The sequence below is a fragment of the Sus scrofa genome, chromosome X, assembly GCF_054392235.1.
Source record: "Sus scrofa isolate SSC_HxYL_T2T_F1_AM1 chromosome X, Sscrofa_HxYL_maternal_Yorkshire_Landrace_v2.0, whole genome shotgun sequence".
NCBI classification, from domain to species: domain Eukaryota; kingdom Metazoa; phylum Chordata; class Mammalia; order Artiodactyla; family Suidae; genus Sus; species Sus scrofa.
In genome coordinates this window covers 36,673,890-36,696,860 of record NC_139401.1, presented here as the reverse complement: position 1 = coordinate 36,696,860, position 22,971 = coordinate 36,673,890, and the positions used below count along the sequence as shown (strand labels likewise).

Here is a 22,971-nt window from a genome sequence, read left to right as displayed (position 1 = left end):
AGGCATAAGCATTATTGTCCAAGAGTTTTCATTGTGCTATGAACATCAGTTAGTAGATTTTACAGTTGAAATAGAGATCATCAATTAATATACAACCCATTTCCCCAAAGAGACATACAGATGGCCACAAAATACAGGAAAAGATGCTCAATATCACCAGAGAAGTGCAAATCAAATCTATAAGGAGGTATCATCTCACACCAGTCAGAATGGCCATCATCAAAAAGTCTACAAACAATAAATGCTGGAGAGGGTGTGGAGAAAAGGGAGCCCTCCTGCACTGCTGGTGGGAATGCAAATTGGTGCAGCCACTGTGGAGAACAATATGGAGATTCCTTAAAAAAATGAAATATAGAACTACCATATGATCCAGCAATCCCACTCCTGAGCATCTAGCCAGAGAAAACCATAATTCAAAAAGATACATGCACCTCAATGTTCACTGCTCCACTATTTACAATAACCAAGATGTGTAAGCAACCTAAATATCCATCAACAGAGGAATGGATAAAGAAGATGTGGTGCATGTACACAATGGAATATTACTCAGTCATAAAAGAATGAAATAATGCCATTTGTAGCAACATGGATGGACCTAAAAAATAACATATTAAGTGAAGTAACCAGACAAAGACAAATATATGAGATTACTAATATTTAGAATCTAGTAAAGAATGATTATTAGACAGGGGAACTTGTTCACAAAACAGAATCAGACTCTAAGATTTTAAAACCAATCTTATGGCAAAGGTAAGAGATTGGGAGGGGTATAACATGGGAGGTTGGGATTGATACATATACACTACTGTGTGTGGAATGGATGAGTAATAAGGACCTACTCTGTAGCATAGTGAAATCTACTCAATACTCTGTAGTGACCTTCTGGGAAAAGAATCTGAGCAGGAATGGATATATGTACATATATAACTGATTCACGTTGCTGTACACCTGAAACTAACACAACACTGTATATCAACTCTACTGCAATAAAATGTAATGAAAAAAACCTCCAACTCCTTCAGGAGGAGATCAGCCACAAGAGTTTCTGCCATATTCCAATCTCATCTGTGTTTCACTATAGTCACAAGTGGTATAGTAATTGCTTCTAGGCCTTTTGGCTAAGAGGAAGTGCAGAACAAGTGGTATAGTGACTACGCATATCACCTTTATATGATTACAGAGGAATGTGTGATTTTTCATTTTTATTACAAGTCTAACATGTCAGAGACTTGGTTTCGTATATAGGAAGTATGTATATGTGAATAGCCTTTTACATATGAATATAGCTTTAAAAATATATACATTTATATATATACGAATATGAACATATGCATGTATGTATACACACGTGTATGTATACACATTATTTACAGCCTTTTTTTTTAGCTTTCAGATCCATTCATACTGGTTTGCTATATTTGTTTCTTACGTGGCTGTAACAAATTACCACCAATTTACTGACTTAAAACAACACATTTATTTTCTTGTAGTTCTGGAGGTCAGAAATGTCTAAAATCTACACAAGCCTAAAATCAAGGTGTTGGCAGGGTTGCGTTCTTTCTGGAGACGTCAGGAGAGAATTTGTTTCCTTGCCTTTTCCAATCAGGGGAGGTCTCCTGTATCCTTTGGCTAGGGGTCTCTTTTATCCCCTTCCTCACATCATTTCAATCTCTTGGTCCTGTTATTGCATTCCCTCTTCTGCTGCCAAAGTTCTCTCAGCCTCCTGCTCATAAGAACCCTTGTGATTACATTTAAGACCCACTTAAATAATGCAGGCTGATCTCCCCACCTCAAGATCCTTAACTTAATCACATCTGCAAAGACCCTTTTACCCTGTTAGGTAATATATTCATGGATTGCAGGCATTGGAATGTGAATATCTTTGGGGCTCATTATGCAGTCTACCGCACAAGGCTTAATTAGAGACTAAAGAACTAATTTCCAAAAGTAAAGTGAAAAAGTAATCAGGTCAATGTTTTCAACAGAGATGCCTAGAACGCCTAAACTGTGAGGAATTAAACAGTAATTTAACTTTTAAAGGCAATTTAAGAACTTTGGTAATGGAGAGTTTCAGATTGAACTTGGGAGCTTGTAGCGTACATGGCTCATTTCTTTTAAAAACAAAATCTATTTCAAACTCAAGAAAACCATCCTCCCTCTCTTCTGCCTTCCCTCTTTCCCTCCTTTGCACTTATCTTCTTCCCACTCTTCACTTTCCTTTTCTTAATTACACTCCTCTACAACTTATTTAATGAGTCTATAAGTTCTTGAGCTTTTATAGTCATTTCTTATTCAATTTTGAGCTCAATAATAAATAAAACTCCAGCTTGATTTTTTTCTAAATAAAAGGGCAGTACTTATTTGAAAACGGAAGCTAGACTTACATTTAAAATATATAACCAAAATAAATATAAGTATAATAATTTATTTTTCTTGCATCCAGTAAGGAAGTTGCCAGATTGCTCTTTCCCAACTTGAGCCCTAAAATTAGATTAATTAGTTTTACCTCATCCTGTTTATTTCCAAAGCACTTTAGCTACTTTGAGGTCCCACAGGGCTTTTAGGGCTAATGTTATTAGTGTTTGGGGTGACAGTTTTTCTATATTGGGGGCTTAAGAGCTATCTCTAGCTTTTTTCTATCGAGGAACTAGCACTAGGGATTTTGTTGTGATCTAACAGATTTTGTTTGTGGCTTATCATTTCTCTTCTTTCCTCCTAACAATGTTAAAACTATACCTTTATAATAGTTTTACTCCACAGGGGAACAAAATTAACCACATCAAAATGTGTCTCTTTGACATGCAGATTATGTCAAGTTGCAAATAATCAAAGCCCAAAAGACTCAGGAAGAATCTCGGACCTTCCAACTCACTGCCTAAAAGAATTCAGACAGAAGGCCTGTTCCCAGAACAGAGCTATCACTAGCGATCTCTGTAAAGAATACGCGCTAGATGTATTGCAGAAACTCAGCAGAGCCTAGAGATCAGGGTTCACTCTGTGTTCCACCATCTCTGCAGGGCCCAGCAAACATTTGTTTAACAAACATTTACTTTTCCATCTCTGTGTGGATTGCCTGCCTTCCCTATAAAGTCCCAAACCACTTTCCCCAAAATCCTCTTCTGTCTTTAGCCGCCGCCGGTGGTATTTCAGGTGGGGGCTTCAGCCATTTTGGCAAATTACTCGGATTTCCTGGGTCTCTCCCATGTATATATGTTCATACACTTTTGTTTGATTTTCTGCTGTTAATGTGTCTCATATGAGTTTAATTCTTTAGACCAGCCAGAAGAACTTACAAGGGTAGAGGGAACTGTTTTCTTCCCTGACTCTTTTACATTCATCTGGTTGCTTTATGCTCTTCTGATATCAGTGTCTCAAACCTTCCATTCTCTCCATTTCTACAGCTTCCTCAGCTCACCAGCTGTTCATGATTTTGCAGTTGAGCTGTCCTCTTTCCATTCTATTCTTTTTAAAATTTTTTTTGAGTTGTCTTCTTTCTACCAACAAATATCATCAAGTTTTCTGTGCATAAGTTTTCTAAATTGTAAACAATGATTGAATGACAGGACTAGGATTTTTTTTTCTTTTGACTTTTTGGGGTATTTTTTCATATACTTTATATTGTGTAAATTCTAGAAATATGATATATAATTATAATATTATAATACATTAATATATTATCTATGTTAATTATTATAATATGTAATTCTAGAAATAATATATATTACAACATATAGTCTAAAATACTATATGTTGTATTAATAAAATAATTTCTTGGAGTTCCTGTCGTGGCTCAGTGGTTAACGAATCCAACTAGGAACCATGAGGTTGCGGGTTTGATCCCTGGCCTCGCTCAGTGGGTTAAGGATCCGGCTTTGCCATGAGCTGTGGTGTGGGTCGCAGACACGGCTTGGATCCCATGTTGCTGTGGCTGTGGTGTAGGCCGGTGGCTACAGCTCCAATTAGACCCTTAGCCTGGAACTTCCATATGCTGTGGGTGCAGCCCTAGAAAAGGCAAAAAGACAAATAAATAAATAAATAATAATTTCTTGCTAAAATTATCTATTGTGACAGAGACATTGGCTCTTTCAGAAAATAGTTTTTGATCATTTCTGCACAAAAATACTGTATTGTGCATAGAAAGCAACACATGTTCCTGTATCTTTTGGTTTCTCTCTCCACTTTCCCCCCTCGCCCCCATATGTAGGTATGAAAGGAGCTAAAAAAACTAATTATGTTGAATATTTACTTAGTAAGGTTGAGGAAAGAGGTTAAAGGTAGATAATTACAATGATACAAAGAAACCCACCATATAAACTATGAAAGACTAGCTAAGATAGTCTACGTTTAAAAAAATTAAAACCCAACTATAGCAATAAAACAATCCATGAATATTAAGTCCAAAATCCAATGTAGGGACTACTTTTGAAGGGACGATCAGTAATTAATAGTGAACATTTCAGGCTTGGGATTCCTAAATGGATTACATGCAGGCCACTCCCACATGTTAGAGCAGATAGCCCTAAGAGAGAAAGGTCAACCCTAGCCCAGTAGCCTCCCTGGGGTTGAAGGGCTGTCAGTATGAAGGTGGCCTTAGCTGCACCAACCCTCAGTGGCAGGTTCCCAGTGCTCCTACCTTCCATAGAGGCTGTAGATTACATTCCTGTATATAAAAGCTATATATACTATATTTCTTATTGTACAACAAGTATACACTCCATATTGCTCTGTAACATAGAGCAGGTTGCTGAAACTACTAAGAAAAGGGAGCAGAAAGGACATCTTGTAAAATGCCATTCCCCCACCAAATGCAACTCTGTTTATAAATCAATAATTACTCTTTATTGTAAGTACTAAGTACTCTTCTGAGGTAATCTTGAATATTCCTGCAGTATGCAAGAAGTACCAACTGTGGAAAGAAGGTCATCTCTCTCTTCCATGAAGAAAAGAAATATGAAATAAAAATTATATCTTTTTGTTCTCTAATAGCCTTGATTAAAAGGAGAGGATGACACATACAGTGCTATGTGTTCACCATGCCTTTTCCTCTTCCTGGACTCAAAGAAAGAAAACCTTCCCAGCCTGCCTTGCAGGTGGACAGGGACCAATTCACTGAGTTCTAGTCAATGTAGACTGAAATAGCAGGCCATTTCCAAGTCTGGCTATAAAAAGCCTGTGTGCAAGCAACTCTCCGGCTCTTTCTCTCCCTGTAGCAGAGGTTATACAAGCCACCTGTTTACATGGCAACATCACAAGATTGTGGGAACCTGGACCCCTGAGTCACTAAATGGAAGAGAGCCTCTGTCCACCCACATCATACTTTGACGGAGAAAACCTATCCTGAGATCCAATGTCTTTATCTATAGTAACTTAGAATCGAGGTCACACCTTTGCATTTAATTCTCATCTTATGTCTTCTGTAATGCCATTTATTCTTTCTTCATATACCCTTAATTTAAGTAATTATTGTTCTATTTACTTCTTTTTTTTTTTCCTTCTATGGTGACACTCGTGGCATATGGAAGTTCCTGGGCTAGGGACTGAATCAGAGCTGCAGCTGCTGGCCTATGCCACAGTTACAGCAATGCCAGATCCTTAACCCACTGAGCAAGGATTGAATCTGCATCCTCATGGACACTGTGTCAGGTTCTTAACCCACTGAGCCACAACGGGAGTTCTGTTCTTGTTTTTATTCTATGATCTTTTGAAACATTCTATTTTAAAAAATATTTTGGAGTTCCCATCGTGGCTCAGCAGAAACAAATCTGAACAGCATCCATGAGGACACAGGTTCCACCCCTGGCCTCGCTCAGTGGGTTAAAGATCAGGTGTTGCTGTGAGCTGTGCTGTAGGTTGCAGAAGTGGCTCGGATCCCACATTTCTGTGGCCCTAGCATAGGCCAGCAGCTGCATTTCCAATTGGACCCCTAGCCTGGGAACCAGACAAAAAGACAAAAAAATAAGTAAAGTAAAATATCCTTCTAAAAAAAATTAAAATAGGAGCTCCCACTGTGGCAGAGCAGGCTCAGTGGCATCTTGGGAGCACTGGGACATGGGTTCAATCCCTGGTGCAGCACAGTGGGTTAGGGATCCAGTATTACTGAGGCTGTGGCTTAGGGTGCAACTGTGGCTCTGATCTGATCCCTGGCTCAGGAGCTCCATATGCTGCAGGGCAGCCCAAAATGAAAAAAATAAAATAAAAATATTTAAATAGCTTAGAGAAAAGTTATATTTAATAGGCTGGCCTTTAATAGCTAGATTGATTATTTGTATTATAATATCCCACTAGCAAAAATAGCACAGAAAACTTCAATTCACAAAGTTTATTTTAGAGTGGTCATATCTGAAATCACATAGAGCTATATAGGTTTGCTATTAGTGTAGCTGAGTAGCTCTATTAGATCCAAGCCTGCCACAGGAAACAACAACAAATTCTGGAAAAAAATATCAAAAATAATATAAGACAGTGACTGGAAGGCATAGGAGAATAAACAAAACCAGGTATATCCTGGAGGGAATTGAAAACTCAGAAGGAACAGGGCGGGTGCAATACCAGTTTTCCATGTTTTCGACTGAGGACGGAATAGATATCTCTACATGGAGTGGCTAAAACTCTAACAGAAAAACTGCAGACAGAGTTTCCTTTGTGGCTCACTGGAAACTAACCTGACTAGGATCCATGAGGATGCAGGTTTGATTCCTAGCCTCGCTCAGTGGGTTAAGGAGCCAGCACTGCTGTGAGCTATGGTGTAGGTCGCAGATGCAGCTCATATCTGGTGTGGCTGTGGCTGTGGCTGTGGCTGCCGGCTGCAGCTCGGATTTTACCCCCAGCAGGGAACTTCCATATGCCACAGGTACAGTCCTAAAAAGACCAAAAAAGAAAAAAAAAAAAAAAGAGGAAACTGCAGAATTTCTGGCCTGCAGAACTAGAGGAAAGTATCCAGGGCAACCACAGCCACTGGCAAGTATTAGAAACCACAAGGGAAGAAGGAGGCAGAGACAGGAGCAATGCGATCTCAAGCAGGTTTATTGACCAACAGAGTGGCCAGGAGCACTGAAAAGAGAGAACTCAGGATGCCTGCAGCTTAGGGAGCAGTGGGTTATCCAGGGAAAGGGATAAGTTTCTATTTTTAGCACAGTCTATTTTTAGCACAGGTGCTGCATGGAGTAAGAAACAGGGAAGATCCAAATTTTGCTGCGACAATTTACCAGTTTCGCCAGCTATTCTTGTCTTGCAGCCTTGTCTTTCATTTTGTACCGTTACCACCTAACATTAAGCAAGGGAATGGTAAGGAGACAGGAGGGGGAATGCATCCATTTCTCGCTATACTCTTGGCTCAGTTCTGTGGCTGAACCGCCCAGGAGCTGGGATAGGCTCAAATAAACACAGCTAAATCTGAAGGAGCTGAAATTTGAGATGCTGCCACCTCAGGAGATTCAGACCATGAAGTCTGAAACCCACCAAATGATGTCCCCGATTGAAAAACAAACAAGCAAAAGAGCAAACGCAACTCTTCAGAAGACCACAACAGAATCTAGTCTCCGTGACATCGCATTCGCAATATCCAGGGTAAACTCCAAAAGGATACAACCAAACAGGAAAACGTGGCCCAGTTTGCAGGAGAAAAAAATAATCAGCCAAGAGCAGCCCTAAGACGACTCGGTTGTCTAAATTATCAGGCAAGGATATTAAAGGAGCTCTTTTAATTATGCTCAGGGAACTAAATAAATATACTCTCACCATGAATACAAAGGCAGGAACGTGCCGCAAAGAACAGGAATATAAATGGAACCCAGGGGAAATTCTAGAACTAAAACCATACAGAGTTGCAGTCGACCTCTCAATTATGAATTAGAAAGTAAAATTAATTTTTAATAACATAACTGTAAACGAAGAAGAACGAGGAGACAGCTCTATGTTGTGACTGACTGACATTTCACCCTGAAAAACAGGATGAGACACTCTGCGCTTTGGAAAGAAAAGCCCTTAGACAGGTGCATCTTCCCATACACAGAGAAACACTAAAATCATGACCTTGAAATATCTGTTCTTTGTGATCCTCAGTAATTTTTTACCAAGGTCCATGCTTTTTTTTTACCAAGATTCCCTAGCCCCAAATCATATACGAACTAGGCTTATTTCTCTTCCTTTTTTTTTTTTTTTTTTTTTTTTTTTTTTTTTTTTTTTTTTACCGGTCTCTTTAGGGCCACACCCAAGTTCCCAGGAAGTTCCCAGGCTAGGAGTCCAATCGGAGCTGTGCACCACAGCCACCGTAACTCGGGATCCAAGCCAAGTCTGCAGCCTACACCAGAGCTCATGGAAATGCTGGATCCTTAACCCACTGAGCGAGGCCAGGGATCGAACCTGTGTCCTCATGGATCCTAGTCAGCTTCGTTTCTGCTGTGCCACAACAGGAACGCCCCTCTTCCTCTTGGCAGCAGGTCACTCAGAGCTGCTGCAAGGCTGTCTGCTGGGCTACAGACCTCAGGATGCTCTCCGAAGAAAAGTTAAGCACACAACTCTTAACACTGTGCATTTTTCCTCAAATCACCCAAGCAACAAAGAGCAAAGTGACCTCCCACTACCCACACCTTTCTCCAAACTCCTGTGATAAAGTAAACTTTGAGAAGAGTCTGAGCGGGTGGGGAGAAATACAGAGGTAAAGAGTCATGGATTCACTTCCTTTCCTTACTGGAGTTTAGAGTCTTTGAATTCTGCGAAGCCAAATTCACTCACCTTTATTATGCGGCATGCTACAGAAATCAAGACATCTTCGTAACAAATAATGTATATATTCTAAAAGTATAAAGAGTATTGGAAAATAATTGTTTGGGGACTGAGAGTACTGGAAACGAATCTTTTCGTGACGTTAAAATTCTTTGATCGCCATCGTTATTTGTCACATCACTTCTATTTTAATGGCAGATCATTTTAAGAGGCTTCACATTACAATGAGAGCAATTCCCTGCCATCTTGGTCCTCACACATTACTGTCACATCTTTCTTCTTTTTCATCCTACCCTCTTGCAACTTTCTGGTAAAATCCATTTCCCCTTAAGGCCCGTCTTTCCCCATTTCATCCATTAAGCATCTTGAGTTGGTAGGGAAGAAAGAAAGGTAATTACAAAGTGGTCAGTGAGTGGCAAGGGGAAAAACAAGGGGGCACATGCTAACTATGCATAAATATTACAGGAATCTTAGCAGAAAGGAAGAGCATGTCAAGCCATACTCTGAATAGATGAAATCTCTTTCTTAAATTATTCCTCATTTTCTGGAAATACTCCGTGAAACTGTATGAAATGTATTAAACACTGTCAGAACATTGCGTTTTATGCATTCTGAAAAATCACATTGCTTTAAAAGGATAAGAAAAAAAATCACAGTGATGTTTAGAAGATGTACATTGCACGGCAGGACTGTTTCCTAACATTTTATATTGTTACAGTATCTTTTTATGACAGATTTATTACGAAACTGATATTTTAATTTTACCTGATGTCAGGCAATGGCATTTTAATTCTGTCAGGCATCTTTCCTTTGAAGGCGATGATCTCAAAGAACATGCTTCTTTGTTCTTTTGTTTTCAGTTCCATTTCAAAACAGACTGTCTGAATACTTTTTTTCCCCTTCGTTCGCAAATATTAAACAGCCCTCCAGCACCTAAACAGAACAGGCAAGACACATACGGATGTTGTCGTGAAGGTAATGTTATCGTAATTTTAAAAGACAGTGTTTACTAAAAACAAAATAAAGGATACATTTTTAAAAGGAAAAAAAAAAACCATCAAAAAAACAAACCAAAAAGACAGCATTTGTTAAAAACATGATTCCTCTTTATTTCTGCCCACCTTCTCCCTTGGCTAATATTTTTGGAAGTCCATAGGAGATCTTCATATGGCTTCTTGGATTTTTTTTTTCTCTCATAATTCTCAGAACAAAGAATAATTGTGCCCTAAGGCTAAAGGAACAATGCCATTTCTGCCATTGTTATTTTTCTTTAAAAGTGAACTATTGTTTCTGCTGTGTGCCTTCACTGCCTGCCCGATTCTCTTCCAGAACTTCTTATTGTGTAAAATGTTTGTTGCAAGCTGATGTATTGAAATCCAGATTGCAAATATATTTGAAGTTTTATTTATCTTGTCAGAACAGGGGCGAGACGCCAAGTCTTTCTACAACTTGCTGATGAAACACATGAACTTCGTACTGCTTTTTAAATGAAAGCCTATGGAGGTAAAAGGCCCATGGAAAGTGGCTGTGCTGAAGGGTTTCCAAGACCATCCCCACATTCAGAGATGCATCATGAGGACTTATGAGGCTCAGTGCAGAGTTGCACATGTGGCTTAGATTTGTTACGGTGAGGCTGTATGGATATGCAGCCAGATGGAGAGGGAGGAAAGATACAAGTGGAATCTAGAGGAATATGCGTTTAGGCTTCCTTTTGCTCTCTTTCTGTTACTGAACCAAATTTGGGTCTGCTGGCCCACAGAGCAGCAAAGCCAATCTACTGACACCAGGTTGTGGAGAAGGACATTATAGCATTAACGGCAGCGCACCAAGCAAGGTGGATGGGCAGCTCATGCTCAAAAGACTGGAACTCCTTGATGTCTTTCAGGGGAAGGTTTGTTGTTGTTGTTGTCGTCATTGTTTTGTCTTTTTAAGGCCACACCCAAGGCATACGGAAGGTCCCAGGCTAGGGGTCAAATCAGAGCTGTAGCTGCCAGCCTATGCCACAGCTGCAGCCACACCAGATCTGAGCCACGTCTGTGATCCACACCGCAGCTCACGGCAATGCCGGATCCTTAACCCACTGGGCGAGGCCAGGGATCGAACCCACAACCTCATGGTTCCTAGTCGGATTCGTTTCCGCTGCACCATGATGGGAACTCCTCAGGGGATTTAAAGGCAACATTTGGGGTGGGGGTGGGGCTAAAGCTTGTGGATCTTATTCTGATTGGTTGGTGGTGAAGTAATGGGAGGATATTTCCGTCGTCTTAATCAATCAACAGCCTTCTGGTTCCAATCAGTCTGAGGTCTACCCACTTGTGGTCCGCAAGTTGTCACCATTCTCCACCTAGGTAGGGAGTACTAGTTTATTCAGAACAACTCAAAGATATACACTGGATTATTATGTGTATCTCTTGAGGAGGAACTAAGACTGTTTTATCGCTGCAGTATAGCTGTTTAAGCTATCATTCCTTCCTTTGCTTGACTGCTTTTCCTTTGCTCCTGCATCCCCTCACGTCCCTAACTACTCATTGCTTGAGTCTTCTCTTTGGAACTCAGGAAGGGCCTAGGAGACTAAAGCCTTTTTCTACTGACATGAAATGGGGGACCTGGAGGCATTTTTGTACCCTACCTTGGAGGGCCCGCCCTATCCTGCTCTGTTTCATTCTTCCCATGAGGGGTCACTCAGTGCACTCTTACCGCCCCTACCCCCCCCCCCCGCAACAAAAAATGCAGCAACACGTGTGTGAAGTTATTGCCCTGGGAAGCTCATTAGAGCCATAGCACTTTGGATTTTCATTGGGGGCTGGTCATGTCAGTACCCTCTGCCAATCATAGATCAACATTCCTGACTCCCAGAAGGAAAGCAGAGTTCACTATGAACCGTGTTGTTTGTACCACCCTTATCAGTCCTGGGACTGGTGAGAACCCTCTCAAAATCCTAGTTTGCAGATTGCAGGCAAGGTCCAACCTTACTAGCAGGCCATTCTCAGGATGGCAATCTCAGGTATGCTATCTTCATTCTTTTTTGCCTAGTAGCTAGCCTTGCAAATAGAACATTCTTGAACACCAGCAATTTACCTAAAAATAAATGCTCTTTATACTGTAGCTTCCCTACCTCAGCAAAGTTATTGTAATAGCAATTTATTTTCTGGTTACTAATATAGATTTTTTCCAATGCAATTTGTCAGCTTTTCTTTAGGAAGGAAATGTAAATTGAAAAGCCACAATAAAAAACAATTGAGCTTACATTCTTCTGTCAACAGTCTCATTAACCAGCTTGTCAAGGTATTCAATTAACAGGATGTTGGAATTCATTGGAGTTAAAAAGTAATTTCTCTCTGATCCTACTGAAAAGTCAAAGCCTATTATGACACTTGGGCTACTATAAGTCTCAGGGCAGGCCTGGAGGTTCTCGTGTTCAGAGGCGAATTGAAGTTACGGCACATTCTTTGCTGTTCATCTCTACTTTTACTAAACAAGCCTTTGACATTTGTACCAGTTGAACTCAAGTTTTTCATAGTTATTTTTCCATTAACATTAAGAATTCAGCTGCGGGAGTTTCCATTGTGGCTCAGCAGGTTACAGATGGAGTGTTGTCTCTGTGATGGTGAGGGTTTGATCCCAGCCTGGCTCAGTGGGTTAAGCATCTGGCATTGACACAGCTATGGTGTAGGTCACAACTGTGGCTTGGATTTGATCCCTGGCCCAGGAACGCCATATACCACAGGTGTGGCCAAAAGAGGAAAAAAAAAAAAAAAATTCAGCACAACTGTTTAATTCAGCACAACTGTTTTTTTCATTCTTTTAACCTACGAAATTCTGCTCCTCTGTACTTACATACTTTAAATGTAGATATCATGGTATTGGACTCATTTTACTAGTGGATAAGTGACAATTATGCTTTTGGGTAAAGCATAATTGGGATGCTCTCAACTCATCGGGATGTATTTTATCTGGCTCTAGGTGACCCCATTTTTGTTTTTCATATTCGGGGATTCCACGTAGATAAGTTCAGGTGGATAATTAAATTTGTCCGACTTCACTCGGGGGGCTTGGTCAGAGCCTGAGCCTAGGGTGGCTGGTATTAGGAGCACCAAATCTGGCTCCAGGGAGACTGGGATTGGAAGGCTCTGTGCCACTTCCTGTGTGACCAGGGTTAAGACTCAGCCTCTCCTTAATCTCTAAATACATAAAAAAGGGTAAACAATAGCTCCTTAATCCAGTGAAAGGATAAATAAGAATATAAAACTTAGTAAGTTAAGACACTGCTGTCTAGGAGTTCTCGTCATGGCTCAGTGGAAACGAATATGACTAGTATCCATGAGGATGCAGGTTCGATCCCTGGTCTCCATCAGTGGGTTAAGGATATGGTATTCCCATGAGCTGTGGTGTAGGTTGTAGACATGGCATGGGTCCCACATTGCTGTGGCTGTGGTGTAGGCCGGTGGCTACAGCTCCGATTGGACCCCTAGCCTGGGAACCTCCATATGCCATGGATGCAGCCCTAAAAAGACAGAAAAAAAAAGACACTGTTGTCTATTATTATTGCCATTCTCATTTCATGACTATGGATAATTCAGAGTTGGCTTTAAATGCAATTATCAGAGTTAACGTAAAACAAACAAACAAACAAACAAACAAAAACCACTATAGTCCATGCTTAAAACATAGTAAATTTGATAGACTTTCTCAAAAATATATTTCCTTCGTCAAAATACATTTTTAAGGAGTTACTAAAAATTAAAGCAATTGAAATACATACATGCATACACACTGAACACCAGGAACAAAAGATACTGCAGAAAAATATACTTTAGGAATTATATATCTATAAATTTAGGATAATACAAACAACTCAGGAAAAAGTTCCACTTATTTATTGTCCTAAAATCATACTGAGATTGATCTTTTTATGCAGTTCCTTCTTAGACAATTTAAGCGATTAAAAAAACTTTTGTCTTTTTTAGGGCAGCAACCATATGGAGGTTCCCAGGCCAGGGGTCCAATCCGAGCTGTAGCTGCTGGCCTATGGCACAGCCACAGTAACACCAGATCCGAGCCATGGCTGCAACCTACCCACAGCTCACAGCAACACCAGATCCTTAACCCACTGAGCGAGGCCAGAGATCGAACCCGCCACCTCATGGTTCCTAGTTGGATTCGTTAACCACTGTGCCATGACGAGAACTCCGGGGGCTACACCTTTAAAAGCTAGTATGTGATTTGCCTCGTCTCCTTTTTCATGTGCCATGGTCAGAGCACAGCAACCCTCCAGATGCTGGCTGCTCTAACCACCCAAGTCAGCCAGAGTAGAGGGCTGTGGAGTAGAGACCCAGCCTCTCCATGACAGACTGGTTACATGAGCCAAGAAATAAGCCCTTGTTGTTATACATGGTTACAACGCTGGGCTTCTTTGTTACTGCACAAGATGTTGCCTATTCTGATTGATAGAGTCTATACATTATGTTGGAATGATTTACCATTTGTTTTTGCTAGTTTCTACTTGTTACATTTCTAAGTGCTAAAAGGCCCCATGTTCAGGTCATTAAAGTAATTCTTTGTTATTCTCTCACTGTCCTGCCATTTCATTAATAAACTCCTGGTCAGTGAGAGAAAGGAGATAATGTGCATGCAGATTGGGTGTGGCATTTGGGAAATTATTTCTCCTTCAACCAAGAGCCTCTGTCTTCTTCCCTAGTGATGGTCCCTTGGCATGTGGTACACACTGGGTGAGAGATGGGAAGTGTGAGAAGTAAAAGATTCAGGGCAAGGAAAATCACCACCACCACAGCAACCATAATTTTCATTTGTTGCAGGCCTATGCCATGTAGGGCCGAGTTGTAAGCCCTTGATCTTTATGAACTCATTTCATCCTTCAAATTACCCAGTGAGGTAAGAACTATTACTTTTACATCTTGCAGAGGCTAAGTGATTTGCCAAAGCTTACAGAGTTTGGAAATGGCAGAGCAAGGGTGCAAGCAGCTCTTAAGGAACATGTTTCCGGAATTGCTACGTGGGTGTGTCAAAATCTGAATGTAAAGACATCAAGAAAAGCCGTTGTGTTTGGTCTTAGAGCTTCGAGATCCATCCCCAAAGCAAAACAAAGGAAAACCAAAAAGCAGAGTCTCAGTGAAAAGCCAGTATTTGGCAAAGAAAGACGAAGAGGACTAAGTCTCGAGTCCTTTAACCTGGTTCATGCCTCTCTTTAGAAGCCGGGCAGATGTCTGAGTTCACCCATGCCCTTGACCTTTTCCACTCCCTCTGCCTCCCACAGTGACTCACAATAAATTCTTTCACTCTCTGATGGGCCAGGCAGCTTGCCAGCTTCACATCCAAGTTCAGTCAAAGGAGACGCTCACTGTAGAGACAGGGCTCACTGCTGCTATTTAGACCTTCAGCACCAGCCACCTAGCAGCCAAATTGGTAACGCTGCCCTCCACACTCTGGCTCATGAATGAAAAGTTGACAGATCCGAAGGGCTTCAGTGGAGTGATTTAGGAATGGATTCCGCTTGGGTTGGAAACGTGAAATGCACACGCTTTCCTTAGTGGCCCTCAGCAAGAGGAGAGAAAGGGTGAATTTGATCAGAATCTCCTGGGGAATGATTTCAAGTGTTAAATATTTCTGCCCCTGGGCACTAAGTATACTCTTAGATTATTATAGTTGGGAAACGTCCCCAGAGATGCAGGGCAACAAAAACGCCTGCTCTAGAGGAGATGTTCAAATCTGACATTAAGGAACTGTGTCTTGGCGTGTAAACTTCTAGAGGAAATAATGCTGTGCCCACATCTTCTGCCCACACAGTGTCACGCATAAAAGGTAATTGAAAGTCTCCATGATGTTTTTACATTATATCCTCACCTCCTGAATGTGTTTCTTTCCGTTTACTGTGTAGTGCGTAGTGTGGTGGCTTAAGAGACGGGGCCCCAGCAGAGAGCAAACCTGTTTCCTTTCTCTCTACTGTCTTGAGAGCAGCCAAATCTTTAGCAAGGGGAACCACTCTGGAAGCCCTCTGGGAATCCTTTAAGCCTGCATCTAAATTACCTGGAGGGTAGGTTAAACCAGGGACAGCTGTGCCCTGTCCCCAGGGTTTCTGAGTCAATGGATCTGGAATGGGGCCCAAGAACTTCCACTTCTAACAAGTCCGCAGGTGATGCTGATGCTGCTGGTCCGGGGACCACACTTGGAGACTCACTGCCTTTGACCAATCTGAGCTTCAAACAGGAGTTCCTGCAGCAGTTACCGAATCATCATCCTCACGTCCCCTGTTACAACTCACATCTATCTGGTGGGTCTCAGTTGGGTGGAATCTCGCCGCCTCCACTACCGGGTGCCACTGTTTTGTCTTTTTTTTTTTTTTTTTTTTTTTTTGCCATTTCTAGGGCCGTTCCCGTGGCATATGGAGGTTCCCAGGCTAGGGGTCGAATCGGAGCTGGAGCCACCGGCCTACACCACAGCCACAGCAATGCAGGATCCAAGCCATGTCTGCAACCCACACCACAACTCACGGCAATGCCGGATCCTCAACCCACGGAGCAAGGCCAGGGATTGAACCCGCAACCCCATGGTTCCCAGTCGGATTCGTTAACCACTGAGCCATGACGGGAACTCCTGGGTGCCACTGTTTTGATAGTTCTGCTCCTGCGTGGAGTTTTCTGAGCACAATGCACACCCTCCTATCCACTTCCCTGGCCTTGGGAACCAGGCTTGGAGACGGATTTTTGACATCTGGTTCTGCGAGTTACTAAACACTCTGCAAGCAGGAAGGAATGAAGGTATTGAGTAGCTGCCAGAAGCTGGAGACGCTCACAAATCTGGTTCTCAGCAGATGAGTTTACTTCTGAAGAACAGCTCAGTATCCTGCCCACCCATTTCACCACTTTACAGGCGAAATTCAGGGGCGTTGCAGGGCAGGGAGGCCCTCATACTCCCAGGTTAAAAACACCTTAGGGAATTCCTGCCCTGGCACAGTGGGTTAAGAATCCAATGGCAGGGGCTCAGGTCGCTGCAGACGCACAAGTTCAATTCCAGCCTGAGGCAGTGAGTTAAAGGGATCTGGCACTACTGCAGCTGCCGGAGGTCTTGGCTGTGGCTTGGATTCCACCCCGGGCCAGGGAACATCCAAATGCCACAGGGGCGGCCATAAAATTAAAACCAAACACCCCCCACCCCAAACCACCTCAGTGCCTGATAACACATATTCTGAAGAGAAAACAGTACATGTTTTCAAAAACAGGAGGTGAGCCCAAGAGTCCCTTTACCTGGTTATTCAATCCAACACTTATCTAGGTACTGCTGTGAAGGGACTTTGCAGCCGTAATTAATCTGTTTATTATAATTATTACAGTGCATTACAATGACCAGTTGATTCATAAGTGATTCACAGTGATGAATCGGTTAATCTTAAAACAGAGAATATTCTGGATTGTCCTTGTGGGCCCCTTATAGATAAATGAATCCAGAAAAGCAAAAGAGAAAAGCAATGAAGTGAGTCAGAGCGAGGCAGCAGCAGCAGCAGAGAGTGGAGGAGAGGTGCTAGACGGGGGGCGAGTCACAGAGGTTCCAAGTGCGAGACGCAGTCAACCAGCTCTTGCTGGTGAGAAGTAAAATATTGCCTGCCAGGTCCGTAAACAAAGAGTGTCACAGTCCTCAGCAATCGCGGCCACCTTTAACATCGGTGAGCCCCGAGGGAACTCAGGAAGGAAACAAAGACTACCTGCCAGCTAGCAGCCATCAGACCGAAGCCACTGTGAACCCCGAGGAAAGTCAGGATGGGCAAATACAGGAGAGTGGCCCCAGAGAGCTGAGGTGCACAGCAAAGGAATGATTTCAATGAGCATCTTCCCATACAGAGAAAAAGAGCTATAAATTCCTTAATGTGAGATGGCTGGCTTTCTGCTATTAGCAGTCGTCTTTTGCTCTGACTACCTCCTTTTCTCAGGGTTACTTGAGATGCTGTCTCCCTGGCTTACGTCCTCTCTGGCCCCAAATGAAACTTAACGCTCACATGGTGCATTTTTTTAGTCGACGCTGGTTTTGAAGATAAAAAATGGACTACAAACCAGGGAATGTGGGCAGCTGCCAGAAGCTGTGAACGACTCCCAGACAACAGCCAGCGAGGAAATGAGGGCTTCGGTCCTAAAACAGCATGGAACGAAAGTCTGCTAAAAATCTGAAGATGCCTAGCAAGGCAACCGCTCCCAGAGCCTCCAGATAAGTGCCCAGGCCAGCCAATGCCTTGACTGCAGGCCTGTGGGTCCCAGAGTAGAAAAACCTGCTAACCCAATCCAGACTTTTGACCTGCAGAACTGTGAGAAAATACATGTGTATTGTTGTAAGTTGCTAAGTTTGTGACAGTCTCTTATGTCAGAAACAGAAAACTAATGCAGGGAATAAGAAGTAAAAGTGAAATCTACATTTAAAAAGGTATTCACGTATATATTATGAATAAAGGGAAACATAACAAGGCAACGAGAAAGGGAGCCACAGTCTGCATGAAGAAAAGGCTGGATTTTGAATATATGTAGAGTTCAAAGGGTTCATTCAAGAGAGTCAAGTATTAAGGATCCTTTATATTAGCTGAGGGTTTGGTGTTTTTTTTTTGGTCTTTTTAAGGCCTCACCCATGGCATATGGAAGTTCCCAGGCTAGGGGTCAAATCGGAGCCACAACCACAGCAACGCCAGATGAGAGCTGCATCTATGACCTACACCACAGCTTGCGGCAATGTGGGTTCCTTACCCCACTGAGCAAGGCCAGGGATGGAACCCGCATCCTCAGGGACACTATGTCAGGTTCTTAACCCACTGAGCCACATGGGACCTCCATGTTAGCTGAGTTTTTAACTGAAATGTTGATTACCTGGCCGCTACCCTCTTCAGCCTCAGTTTATGAAGCTGGATTTCTGTTTTGGATGCTAGTCTACGATTCTACTCTGGTCCACCTTCTAGTCCTCAAGGTTTCTTGCAGGAGCAGTGACTCCACGGTGCTCTTAGGAGGAAACCGGTACCCGGCTCCTGAATATCAGAGATGGATGGACTGTAGCCCAAAGACTTGACCTTCCAAATGCCAGCGGCTCTTCCCTACCACCATTTCGGAGCCTCAGCTGCTTCATACGGGTGAGTGCTCTGATTTTCTCCTGGGACTATGTACCTGAACCACAACTGGAAAAGCCTCTACCCCTGAGGGAGCAGCCTCTCAATTAAGACATATTTACTGAGCTTCTGCACACGGTGACCGTAAATCGAATCATCCAACACTCTGCGCAGTGAAAGGAGTGCAGTTAATAATCATGCCAATTTAGAAATCAACTCGAAATGGATTAAATACCTAAATGTAGGACCAGCTGCTATAAAACTCCTTGAGGAAAACATAGGCAGAACACTCTTTGACATAAATCGCGTCCATATCTTTTTGGGTGCATCTCCTAGTGCGGGGGGAATCTAAACGAAAATAAACAACTGGGACTCAATTAAACTTAAAAGTTTTTGCATGGCAAAGGAAACCATTTAAAAAAAAAACAACAATGAAAAGACAACCCTCAGAATAGGAGAAAATATTCTCACATGATGTGACTAATAAGAGATTAATTTCCAAAATACACAAACAGCTGATAACGCTTAATATAAAAAAAAAACAACAACCAAACATCCCCATCAAAAATTGGGCAGAAGGTCTAAATAGACATTTCTCCAAAGAAGACAGACAGTCGGCCAAGAGGCACATGGAAAAAAAGTTCAATATTGCTAATTATTAGAAAAATGCAAATCAAAACTACAATGAGCCATCACCTCACACTGGTCAGAATGGCCATTATTAAAAAGTATACAAATAATAAATGCCGCAGAGTGTGTGGAGAAAAGGGAAGCCTTACACATTGTTGGAAGGAATGTACATTGGTGCAGCCACTGTGGAGAAGAATACGGAGGTTCCTTAAAAAATGCTAAAACTAAAAATACCATACGATCCAGCAATCCTACTCTTGGGCATTTATCTGGAGAAAACTATAATTTGAAAATATACATGTACCCCAGTGTTCACAGCAGCACTGTTTCCAAGAGCCAAGACATGAAAGCAACCTAAATGTCCATCGACAGATGAATGGACAAAGAAGATGTGCCATATGTATAGAGTGCAACACTACCCGGACATAAGAAAGAATGAAATGATGCCATTTGCAGCAACATAGATGGACCTAGAGAGTCTCATACTAAGTGAAGTAGGCTAGACAAAGACAAATATCATATCACTTATTGCAGAGTCTAAATATGTATATATACACACACACAAAAATGAACTTATTTACAAAACAGAAATAGACTCACAGACATAGAAAGCAAAGTTATGGTTACCAAAGGGGATAGTGGGAAGTGTGGGGGAGATAAAATTAGGAGTTTGGAATTAACATATACATTACTGCTATATATAAAACAGGTAAACAAGGCCCTACTGTATAGTGCAGGGAACTATACTCAATATTTTGCAATAACCTATATGAGAAAAGAATCTGAAAAAGAATATATTTATATATGTATGTATGTGTGTGTGTGTGTGTCTGAATCACTGTGCTGTACACTGGAAACTAGCATGACATTGTAAAGCAACCATATCTCCATTAAAAAACATATTCATGATTTGAAAAAATAATAATAAGCATGCCAGGATAACAGGCATAACTGGGACAGTCCTGGCAAACCAGTATGGATGCTCAACCTGGCTATATTCCAAGTGCTATTCCAGGGGCTTGGATGAGAGCCGGGAACAGCATGGACAAGGTAAAAATCAGTGCCTTGTTGGAGCTTACACTGTAGCAAGACAGACAGACAATGCCACAATCCAGAAAGGTGATCTAGCATGTTAAATGGTGATAAAAGGCTGAGGGAAAATGAAAGCAGGGACGAGAGAATCTAGTTATATAGGTAGGAATGGGGTGTCTGGAGAATGCTAATTAAAATGTGGCCATCAGGGTAAGCCTCACGGAGGAGGTAATTTCTAAGCAGAGACAAGTGGACAATGAGGGAGAGGGCCATACGGAAATCTAGAGGAAGAGGATTCCAGGCAGAAGAGACAGAAAATGCACAGGACCAGAGGAGGGCAGTGCTTGGTGTGGCCCAGGCCCAGCAAGAGACCAGTGTGGTCCCGGGTGCTTGGAGGGAGGGAGGTGGAGAGCCATAGGAGGAAAAGTTGGAGAGGTAAGAGGAGGACACGGGTCAGATCAAGCAGGGCTTTTCGGGCCATTGTGAAGACTCGGTTTTTCCTCTGAGTGAAATGAGAATGCAAGGGAAGGCATGAAGCAGTGGCGGGATGTGATATGATCCGATTCGGGTTTCAACAGGATCCCTTGGGCTGCAGAGTGCGGGCCAGGATGGAGGCAGTGAGACGAGTGTCTTGTTTACTTGGATAACAAAGGAATAAACCCCATATGACCTCCCAGGCCCTGGCACTTGTGCCCCCTGCCCCCGCCAGCCCCACAAGCCATCAGGCTCCACAAGACCATGCCCACTGGAGACCCCTTCCTGTCAGTCCACCACGCTGTGAATAAAAACTGCAGCTCTCAGACAGCTGTCAAAGGTCAAGATGAGACACAAACCAGAGCTACAAGTATGTTCGTTTTTGTTTTGTTTTGTTTTGTTTTGTTTTTTTATGGTCCCACCTGTGGCATATGGAAGATCTTGGGCATCCACCTTGCATCTTTGCAGAGACAATGTTGGGTCTTTAATCCACTGAGCCATAAGGGGGAACGCCTATAAATATATTTGTAATATAAATGAAGAACAAACATGGTTTACCCCCCTGACAACTGATCCTCTTAGGGGATACCTGCTCTTGCAATTAAAATTTCCACAGAATAGCTGTGCCAAAGATGTAAGCACCCCAGGATGTGTGTCCTGCCAAGCAGAAAACATGCCTCAATCTTTCTTTGGTTTCAGCAAAAAGGAGAAGCATGACCTCTCATCCAGCCTTTCGCACAGTGACAGGAGTTGCTTAAAGCAGCCCACGGCCAGGTGAAGACACAAGAAACACCGCTATTAAGTGTAGCCTAACTTGCTGTTGACAAGGAGGAAGATCGTTCCTGAAGTGCGAAGTTCTGAGACAGAAGCTAAATTAACATCTGTGCCTATCCTGCCGCCAACCCCTTCTGCATGATGATGGAAATGGAGCCCTCTGCTACCTTATCAGGCAGATGTAGAAAAAACAAACAACAAAAAAACCCAGACCCTCCCTTCTCAGGCAAGGAAAAAAAAAAAAAAAAAAAAAAAAAGCGACAGAAATTCAGGCAGGAAAGAAGTTAATAAACAATCATTTCCAATGTTTGGCTTGTATCCAGTGTTCGCGACCTTCAACATTTTCTGCTGTTCTCATTTTCCTCATTGTTCTAAATAATGACCACTACAGAATTCGCTGGTTTCCTGCACCGAGAGCTATGCGTGTGAGAAGCTTTATTTCAAAGGCGGCTTTTGTCTTTTGTCCTGTAGTCATTCAACTATAAACATTGTCCTGTTCTTTTTCTGTAGGAAGAATCGGCAACCACTGGGCAGAGGGTATGTGGGAAACATCTGTACCTTTCTCAATTTTTCTGCAAACCTGAAACTGCTCTAAAAATATAGTCTTAAAAGAAAAATCTTTGCACGATCAAAAAAGATCTGAACCAGGGACTACAACTGAACCCTACACTATTTCCCCGGGGGCGCTCTTTAATCAAAGACTCACAGTTTCCACGCACGTTCACATTCTGGGGCCTAGAGTAGCAGGTTGATAGTAAATGGCTATGAGGCACAGGAAAGGGTGTCAAACCAAAGAAAAAAATAATAATAATGCAAGAAGCTGCAAATAAGAAAATAGTTTACTTGGGGGTCCTCAGAATTATAATTTGGGAGCCCCATATTCTGGTTGAGGCAGAGTAATAAATGATGATTTAGGTAGTTAGTGTAGAAACATGGGCTTCGATGTATTCTTTGATATAGTTGCTGATTAATATCTATGATTTGGGAGTTCCAGGAAATAACATTCTCAGGCTTTGTTTTCTATAGAAAGTGTATCTGCTGTACGTTTAGGTGGACGTTAATCTCTAACTCGCCCCCTGCCTGATAGGGAAGGAATGAGAGGAATGGTGACTCCCAGTCCAGGAGAAAGAAGAACAAAGTAGCCATAAAACCGATGGGGCATATCCATCTCTAAGAGCCCTATTGGCTAAGGCCTGATATAGGTGACTGGACAAGGTCAATGGGAAAAAGGAATGATACCTGGA

The 22,971-nt window shown here is 42.2% G+C and overlaps 1 protein-coding gene across 13 annotated transcripts in view; it reads right to left on the bottom strand.

Moving 5' to 3' along the window:
- Positions 1-22,971, bottom strand: part of PRRG1 (proline rich and Gla domain 1) — an 880,589-nt gene that overhangs the window by 158,865 nt on the left and 698,753 nt on the right. For 12 of the 13 annotated variants that reach the window (XM_085007671.1, XM_085007674.1, XM_085007682.1 and 9 more), the window contains one exon: positions 9,490-9,657. The gene's annotated coding sequence lies outside the window, so the exon portion shown is untranslated. Of the gene's footprint in view, positions 1-9,489; positions 9,658-9,845; positions 10,067-22,971 lie in introns of those variants that run through there. The other variant, XM_021079580.2, reaches the window with a different exon arrangement.